This window comes from Etheostoma cragini, chromosome 20 (genome assembly GCF_013103735.1).
Source record: "Etheostoma cragini isolate CJK2018 chromosome 20, CSU_Ecrag_1.0, whole genome shotgun sequence".
Taxonomy (NCBI): Eukaryota; Metazoa; Chordata; class Actinopteri; order Perciformes; family Percidae; genus Etheostoma; species Etheostoma cragini.
In genome coordinates, this window is record NC_048426.1 from 23,905,425 (window position 1) to 23,915,424 (window position 10,000).

At 41.6% G+C, this 10,000-nt stretch overlaps 1 protein-coding gene across 1 annotated transcript in view; it reads left to right on the forward strand.

Annotated features, from left to right (window-relative positions):
- akap6 (A kinase (PRKA) anchor protein 6) overlaps window positions 1-10,000 on the forward strand; it is a 158,542-nt gene that overhangs the window by 37,868 nt on the left and 110,674 nt on the right. The window lies entirely within an intron of this gene.

A 10,000-nucleotide genomic window follows, 5' to 3' on the forward strand; every position in this document is an offset into this window, starting at 1 on the left:
GTAAATTATATATTAAATATATAATATTCACCTTATTTTACTGCCAATCGATTCCGTTCATTGTAACGTTGGTTTATAGTACATTCTCGCCAGAAAAGTGTGTATTTCTGTCCTTTTACGTCGAAAAATCGTCAATGGAAAATGAAAAACAACTTGTTTTTCTTCCACTATTTTGTAGAAAATGTTTCTTGTTCTTTCTTTTCCCTTCTTTCTTCACGCTGCCTTTGCAGTTGGACATTAATATTTCACCCAAGACTTTTTCCTCCCTCTTTGGACCTTGACCCCGTTATCATTCCCTCACACAATCTGTGTCCACATCACGTAGATCCGCGGCTTGTTTCATGAACATTTATGAGACCGACGCAGGAAACTATAGCCACGCGAGAAGCCAACGTTCCTAATTGAGCTGTGTGGGATGTGGCTCCTGAAGTGCGTGGAGTTGTCTTGAAAACAAAGCAGACGGAGGAAGAGTCCACCAGTTAGATAAGTTTCCCACACGTTATATTATCACATTGTATGTGCTGTCTGCGGCGGCGGCGTCCTCAGTGTGAGGTGTGTGTGTGTTCGGCTGCTCTGCGGCACGCCGGCCTATCTGCGAGCAGTGGGAGACAGACAGACATCAGACTCGGATCAACACTCGTCTGATTGGCCCGGCGGGGGGGGGGCGCAGGGACGCCCACTGGCAGCAGAGAGGATAGGAAGATAAGAAAGATGCTCCCTTCTTCTTTAGTGTTTCTATAGATAAACAGGTGAAGGAACAGGTAAAGCTCACAGAGAGAAAGTTGAGATTCTGAATTTGTTTGTGTTGTTGTTGTTTGAGTCCAAAACTCAACTGAAAAACCTTTTGGAAAATGTGTGTACTTTGTTTACTGGAAAGGTAAATTAAGGATTATGCTACAATGAGCTGATAAATTAAAACTATGTAAGGAAGTGCCATGTATTCTGCCTGCAGTGGATGAATCAAATCAGATAACAATTAGGAAATAGACAATGCAATAGACATCAGCGGAGAAGCCAAGGCACTCGTCTTTTAAGGAGGATTTTCTAAAAAATAAAAGGTAATAGATCATGTCTTTTTGATTTGTTCATGGTCATTACCAAAGAGCACCACCATTTTATCGTTAATATGTTACAAGAAGCTCTCCAATCTCTTCCCTTTTTAAAGGATATACTCATGATTCTGACCCAAAATCATCTTATCATAAGCATCAAAACATTGCTGTATATTGGGGCTAATCAGAGGAAAACCACTCTGAATCAGATCCAAGAAATTCAACTTTTTACTCTTGATATTACCCCCCCCCCCCTCCCGGGCACTGCCATTTTGTATGTTTCCCCCCCCCACACAATGGCCCTAATACGCCCGGTAATAAAGTGACATTTTAATGCTAAACGCTGCAATTACTGCAATCAGAAGTTCCCACGCAGGATAAAGGGAACCACGGTTCTTCACAGAAGCCAGACTGATTACATTCTTTCAGCTCTTTAAGGTGAAGTGACATCCACATCCACATTTTCATGATGTAGTTAATGTCAGCTGCAGGTCTGTAGTTCTGTTGAAGGAATCATCACCAACATACAAAACAGTTCACTGTTAAATGGTAAAAACAACAACAGTTAAAATGCATAAATTTGCAATGCAAGATGGGTTCAGTGACATGTGTCCTGTCACAGAGAGGTAGTGGATATTCACTCAGCAGAGAGAGACATGCAGGCTACAGTAGCAGACAGGTCGGTGTTTTATGGTGCACTTATGAATATGTTAAACGTAAACATTGTGGGGCTTTTGGAGACGTCTCTATCCCCACGGCAACAGCTGGCGGTGGAGGGGTCTTCCAGGGACGATCTCAGGGACGCAGTCGGGTGTAACTGGCGGCCTTGTCTCTATCTCTCTCTTTCTCCACACCCCCTCCATCCTTCATCTTTTCATCACTCTAAGTCTAAATCCCCTGCTCTAACACTCCTCTTTTCTTCCTTCCTTCCTTCTACGGAAGCACATTCATTTAAAATGGAGAATCACAAGAAGAAACAAAAAATGCAGAACGAGGCTTCAGTACATCCAGAACTCTGCAGCTAGGATCCTGATGAGAGTCCATTACCCCCATTCTCCACTCACTACAGTGGCCCCCCATCTCCACCAGGATGGAGTTCAGTTCAGGCCCCCCCCTTACCTCAAAGACTTCATCAAACCACAGAACACAACCCGCTCCCTTCGCTCCACTCACTCAGACCTCCTCCACAGTCCCAGAACCAGACCCAGGACCAGGGGCATAAGGCTGCTGCCCCCCGTCTGTGTTATGCCCCCCCCCCCCCCCGACACCTCGAGGGCACCTCAATCCACTGAGTGGTTTTAAAACGGACCTTAAAACATTTCTTTTTAGCAAAGCTTTTGCTCCCCTTTAGATGTTTTTATCCTCTCTTCTAAGAATAGCTTTCTTTTCTTTTTTTTTATTCTTTATTTTTGGGGTTTTATTTTGCTCTTTTTTTTTTTTACCTGTTGCACTATTGACGAAAAGTGCATTATAGATAAACTGTATTATTATTATTATTATTATTAAAATTAAAATTCCAACCCCTCTCCTCAGTAAAATAACCAAGTGTAAGATTATAAAATGATAAGTGTTCATTGCTGCTTTCACATCCTGCAGCAGGTCTGTCTTCATACTGGGCTTTTTGCACTTTGAGATTTCTTTTTGAAATGTAAAGGGCACTATAAATAAAATGTATTATTATTATTATTATTGTCTCGTGCACACGAGTCCGACCCCCTTGCCTGTAACATAACGTGTTAATCCTCCGATCCCAACATCGTCTGTCAGGAGTTTCGAGTCCAAACCGATCAGCGTCGTCCTCCACAAAAAACCCCGTCAGCCGAACGGTAATTAACCGGCGGTGAAGAGCCGAACCACGGGAGGAAGAGATGAAGCAGATATCAGAGCGCTTATCCAGGCGGCGGAGGATCAGAACGGGCGTTTCAGCTCCCAGCAGGCCGCTCCGCCCCGCAGGAGCCGCTCTGGTTTAGAGACTTCAAAGCAGCCCAGTGAAACTCGGGTCGATATCCAAAACCAACGCCTACCGCGCCTTCTCCTCTATCCCTCCGGTTTTTCTTCCCTTATTCACCACGTTTTCTCCTCTTCCTTTATTCATGTTAACCTCGCTTCTCATCTCATGTCAAGTCAACTTTATTATTAAAGCACATTTATACCGACACACGTTGACCCAGAGTGCTTTGCAATCGAGGCGGATTGTTTGAAAGTTGCCTTGATAGAAAAGGTGACATAGATAAGAAGAACATGAACAGCAATTTAAAATATAATACAGTGGATAAGCACATAAGAAGCCTGGTCCAGACTAGATTAATGAGAGCCTAGTCTACACCCGTGACGTTCCACTTCCAGGATCGCTGCACTGCCGCCGAAAATTCCCCCGGATTTGACTCTTTTAGGAGGGATGTCCGTCCCCTTCCTCTTCCTTTTTGTCGGCGTTCTAACCTCCGGTGGATTTCTGAGGACTATGGTTACCTGGTCCTCAGGTCTCTGCAGGGTAAATCCAGACAGCTAGCTAGACTATCTGTCCAATCTGAGGACTATATGGTTACCTGGTCCTCAGGTCTCTGCAGGGTAAATCCAGACAGCTAGCTGGACTATCTGATATGATCTGATATATCGAATGAATCTCAAAGTGCGACGGGGTGAAAGCATCAATATAATGGACAGGTAAAGCATTACAACCCAGAAAGGTAGATTTAAAGTCGATGTTCCATAAACGGCTAAAACCAAAAACTCCCAGTAGTCTGAGGTGCCCTCAGGATTTATATTGATGTTTATTTGTTTAAATGTCTATTTTTTTAGCCTGATGTTTGAATGGTCTGGAATATTGTAGTATTGTATTGTTTTTCCAAAAATCTCTCCTTTCTACGTTAACTTTCCCTCCTTGAATCTCCATTGCTTTCCTCCCTTCCTTCTCTCCCTTAATCTGTTTTTCATCCTTGCCTTTTTTGAACTTTTTCTTTACTTTCCCATCCTCATCTTTCCTTGCTTTTTTGTGTCCTTTCCTTTTATTTCCCTTTCCATTCTTTTACTCTAGTCTCCTTTCCTTTCCTTCCCATTCCTTTTGTTTTTCCTCATTTCTCTCCAATCATCTCTCCTCTAATTTGTCCTTTCCTCCCATGTCCTTTCTTCTTTCCTTCCTCTCCTTTTAATCACCTTTCCTTACATCACCTCACCTCACTTCTTCCTCCTCTCTTCCTCTCCTCCTCCTCCTCTCTTCTCATCAATACTTTTGATTTCCATCTCTGCTCCATAACGAGCGGCGGCGGACAGATGGACGGAATCATATCGATGTTTTTTTACTCGTTTTTTTATTTTTTTATTTTTTTTAAGGGTCACAGTTGTAATTTACATATCGCCGCTCAATCGCATGCACTTTATAAAGCGTACACAGACACACAGACACCACTGAAGCGTGCACGGCGTGCACAAACACTCACACTTTATCATTACAGCCCGGCAGACGCACCTCTGCTCGTATGAAGACACACACGCACGTACAGATTCGATACAGCGATTTGTAGGCGAGCTGTAAGGATGGATGCACACGTGGAAAGTAATTCCCATCAGATTTACCTTCTCGCCGCAGCCTCCTTCACCCTGCCATTAGTTTTCCAGATTGCTCTCAGCAAAAAAGATATGAGAACAACGCTGGATGTATAAAATATTAGGATTGTCTCCTTGATGATCCGCAGTCACAGTTACACTTGTTATTCAGACGAGATGTTCCAGGTCTGATTGGAAAGAATGAATTTTGGAGATCACGTTGCCGCCGTACGTCTTCAGTTTTATGTAAATGTCCTCTCTCAGTGTCTCTTTGTGTTGATTGTGCGCTCCTCGCGGCTGGGTTGCATCCCGAGTGCATGGTATTGAGGTTGCAGCGCCACGCTGACCTTTGTGTGCTTGTGTTCGTGGGGCTTCTCTCTGCGGAGGTGTCTCCGCCTGCAGTGCTGCAGCTGAAACCACGGACCGAGATGCCGCGTTTCATTCACTTCACTTTAAAGCAAATACTACGAGGAACTCTCTTCCGTGAGCACCGCTGTCTTCTGCAGGGTTTTTACTGCATAGAGGATTTTTTTTAGCCCCCCATCCCCCCCAAAGAGGCTTTAACCAGCCCCAAAGGAAAATCACCAGAACCAAAAATGACAAGAATTGAGGATATAAATATCAATTCAAATTAGGGCGATATAGAGAAAATCAAATATCACGATATTCTTTACCAAATACATCAATGACGATATTTCGACGGTATTGCATGGTTGACTATTTGTGGTTTAACCCAAAAAATCTTTACGCAATGTGATTTTTTTTGATAAATATTCTCCAAAAATGATTTAATGACTTAGTGGGTAAAGTTGAAATATCAGAACAGCTACAACAGTCTGTTAAGTCCAGGAAATGACAGCACTTAACTGTAAAACAGCCTGTAAGACAAGGAAAAGACACTTACTATATTACAAAATTACAATATATCCAGAATCTAAGACAATATCAAGTCTCATATCGCTATATTAATACATCCATATATTGCCCAAATCCTCTCTAAACGTGTTTAAGAGCAAGTTAGCAAGCAACCATTGAACACGTAGAACATAAACTGGAATAGAAGAGCTGTTAGGATAATTACATTCAAAAAGAACAGAGATAAACGCTGAAGATCTTCTCATTTTCATTTCTACTTGTGAAAGCAAGGAGCCAGTTTCAGCACTAAACAAACTCCAGATAATGACTGACTCAAGCCTCCCGGAGTAGCTTCTCTTACCAGTGGAATATAGTCGTAATGAAGTCAATGTCGTCTTCTTCTTCTCATATGGGGAGGACGTGTTCTGCCCTCAGGACCGTTTCCTGCTCCAGACAAGGACAGTCAGTGGCTCCATGTTATCTTCTGAGAGTGTAACCAGAATAAGATGTCATTCTATCCAATATAATTTAATAATAACAAGACAATAGGATGTAAATCACAGTTTTTCCAACCAGAGTTTATCTCAGTTTCATCTCCAGAGGTTAATTAGGTTGAATGAAGCTAACGTATGTGTACGTGGTCCCTGTGCGCAAAAACCTTTTGAGTTCCAGGCCGTTCAGATCCGTTCTACTCTCGGCTCAAAGTGACGTCTGTTCTCGCCAAATTTCTCTATATAAGGTCATCTGTTGCAGGTGTCTACGGCGGTGTTTACGTTGTATAAACCGCTACATGTAGCCACGGACATGCTAACCTGCGATCTTGGTTGCAGGGCGGCTGTCAATCGGAGGGTTGGTGGTTCAATCCCATGTCGAAGTGTCCTTGGGCAAGACACTGAACCCCGAGTTTCACTGAACCCCATCGGAGTGTAAATGTGTGCGAGTGATGAGCAGGTGGCGTGAATGTGTGTGTGAATGGATCCCGCGTGATGTAACAGTGCTTTGAGTTGTCGTTGAGACTAGAAAAGTGCTAAATAACAACTTTAAATTCACATTACACACACAGCAGGCCCAATTAGGAGGACACAGTTAAGTTCCATAGCATCTACAATTATTACACTCGTCATTGAAAATGAGCCAAGACCAATGAATTTGAGTTAGAAATAATAATAAAAAGCATCATTCTTCTTTTGGCAAACATTGAAAACGGGTCCCACAGACCCGAAAACCTTACAAGGTTTTTTACGGCTAATATATTGGCCAATGTAGGAAAGGTGGCTGGTGAGTGAGTCTAACCTGCTGTTAACTAACCATCACTATTGTTGTTTTTCGAGCGCCATGGTAGTTTAAATCTCCCCAATTCCCAACAGGTTGTGTAGTTTTGTGGTTTCGACGCCTTTTCGTCCCTTTGAGTACCGTTATAACCCTCCTGTTGTTTCTGATTTGACATTTGACACCTTTTTCAAAAGGTTTCTATATCATAAATTTGGGTTACTTTCAAACAAATTGTCCCAAAAAGTAACGTGGATGGTTCCCAACAACGCTCCTCACAAGTTAAATAAATAATCAGTTCACCACTTTTATTGAATTTGGTGTTTTTTGTCAATTTTATAGCATTTAGAGGAAGAAAAAAATTATGATAAAAGAACTTGTGTGGGACAAATGTCACTAAAAGTGACTAAAATGGGAACAAATGTAAAAAAAAGAAGTGACAGATATGTGAAATAAGTGACAAATGTATAGAAAAAAAAAGCTTTAAAAATTTGGAAAAACCCGTGTTTAAACTTGTGTCGTGTTGTGGAACACAACACGAGTGTTAAAGTGCTATATAAATTAAATATATCGTCATTTGTTGGGAATTTTCCCATTTATAAAGTGCCGCTATGCTCCGTTACAGTCGGTCTCCGGCTGCAATGATGGACAGCACAGAGACGGCACACATCTGGAGACCCGGATGTCTCGACCAATCAGAGCAGACTTAAATCAGAGCGGGCATGAGATGCTGTGAGATACATTGGTTGTCTCCTCAGTTAGTTCCTCACGTGATGAATTTAACAGGCTGCGTGCGTGCAGACACACAACCTCCTGCTCCTGTTACACATCTTCAGTCTTCATCCTTTTCTGTTATGTCTCTAAAAGGACTTGAAACACTTCTTTGTTCTCCTCCTCTGATCTTCTCTTGGAGCGTCGACGCCTCCTTTGACCTTCACCACGCTTTCAAGGATGACATTTCTCTTCCTTCTTTTTTCCTTCTTCCCCTTCCATCTCTCCTCCATGACTGAAGCTTTCAGCTCCCCTCTTTAAGCCGTCTCCTCTGCTCCTCTTCAGTGGGCTCGACGGCTGAAATCAATACTGGATCGGGTCCGGGATTCTCCCGATCTTCTTGAAGTTATTTCAATATTTAACACCGAAAAGGGGATTTTTTTTAGCTCTTATAAAACAACAACAACAACAATGATTTACCTTCTGTTCCTTTAAAGATGCCCTGAGACCAAACGATTTGTTTTTCTCCACAAACAAACTAAGTCATAAGAAAACCAGAGGTGGAGTTTTTTTGTTGGATTTTCGTGGACTTTCTTATTTTTTGGTTATTATCGGACAATGCAATTATTTAACGGGACTTTTACGAGTGTTTTAGCTTAATTTGACATTTGATTGGAATATTGAATTGTGTGAGGTTTTGCTGGGTTTATCTTTACTGTGTTTATTTTAGGGTGTACATTTTTATATGTGAATGGACTTTATTGTGTGGTTTTGATCTTTATCCTCCATACAAAATACAACAAATATACACCTTTAGCTGGACTAAGACTATCTTCGATGTCCGGACAGAGACCCGACTGGCACCCCTTGACCATTTAAAAACAAACCATAAAAGGGATAAAAGACAAAGTCACAATCTCAGTTTTTAGCTCCAAAAATCCCTCTCTCGGCCACTAGATGGCAGTAACTGTCCACCTAGCAACGAGCACCCTATATCCCCCCCCTCCCCTGTTTTCCCTCTCTTCTTCTTCTTCATCTCCTCTGTCCATCCGTCTGTCTGTGTGCTCTCACGAAGGGCAACCTGCCAGCGATGGAGACATCCATGTCCAACTCTCTGCTGTCATTTACACCCCTCTATCTCTCATCTTCATCTCTTTCTCTCTTTTTATCTCTCTCTCTGTCTCCACCTTTCAGTTCAACTTATTTGCTTTATTGGCATAAATAAAAAAAATCACGTCAAAGCCAAAGCAGTTTGCATAAGACTCACACACACATCACACATTAAAACCACTCAAATAGACTTCTTTCTCTCTAATGCTTCCTGATTTTCTCTCTCTTGTTATCTCACCACCTTTATTTTCATTGTCTATCTCTTTCATGCATATCTTTTATTTTGTTATTCTATCCATCCATCACTGTTTTGCCTCCAATCTCATCCTCTTTTTAAGTAGCTGCTAGTCTTTTTTAATCTCTTATCACCTCTCTTTTCCTCCTCTTTTCTATTTGTTTTTGGATTTCTCTGCTCTCCTGTCCATGTCTGTCTCTTGTTTGTTGTTTCTTTGACTCTCGTCTTTTATCATCTATTTTTCAGTCTTGATTTCCTTTTTCTACCATGTTTTCCTCCTATCATCCTCCTTTAAGAAGCTGCTTTTCCTCTTATTTCGTCCTTTTGAGATCGCATACATTGCAAAATGTTTAAAATCGCTATAATATCGCATCGGGAGGCGTCTGGTGATTCCTTACATATCTTACTTTCTTTTTTGTATTTTGTATTTCTTCATTTCTTTTCTGGATTCGGAGTCTTTTTAAGTAGCAGCTATTCTTCTCATTTGACTTTTTTCAGCTCTTATCACCTCTCTTTTCCTCCTCTTTTCTATTTTTTTTTATTTCTCTGCTCTCCTGTCCGTGTCTAACTGTCTCCTGTTTGTTTTTTCTTTGACTCTCGTCTTTCATCATCAATTTTTCAGTCTTGTTTTCCTTTTTCTACCTTGTTTTTCCTCCTATCATCCTCCTTTAAGAAGCTGCTTTTCCTCTTATTTTGTCCTTTTTATATCGCATATATTGCAATATATAAAATCGCAATAATATTGCATCATATAAGTATTTTGTTGATATCACATCGGGAGACGTCAGCTGATACTTTACATTTCTTATTTTTCTTTTTGTCTTTCTTTATGTTTTTTCTGGATTTGCCTGTTTGTTTTTTCTTTAACTCCCCTCTTTTATCATCTATTTTTCCTCATTTTTCCATTCTGCCCCTCCACTCTCTCTCCCTTTTTTTTGGTGTGTCCACTTTTCCCCATGTTTCCCTCTCCTCCTTTATTTCCCTCCCCCTGTCCCTGACTCTCTTTCTTCTCCCTCATCCCTCTGTTTTTACCCTAATGTGTGTTTACCTGTTACGTCCTGCGGGTCTCGTTTTTGTTCTCATTCTGTCCTTGAATTAATTCATCACCGTCCAGCCGCTCCCCCTCTTCTCTCCTCTCCTCTGTTTTTATCCTTCGCTTATCCTCTCCTCCTTCCAATCTGTTGCTTCCCCCCCCCCTCCTCTTTCTCCCTGTTGAATGCCATTA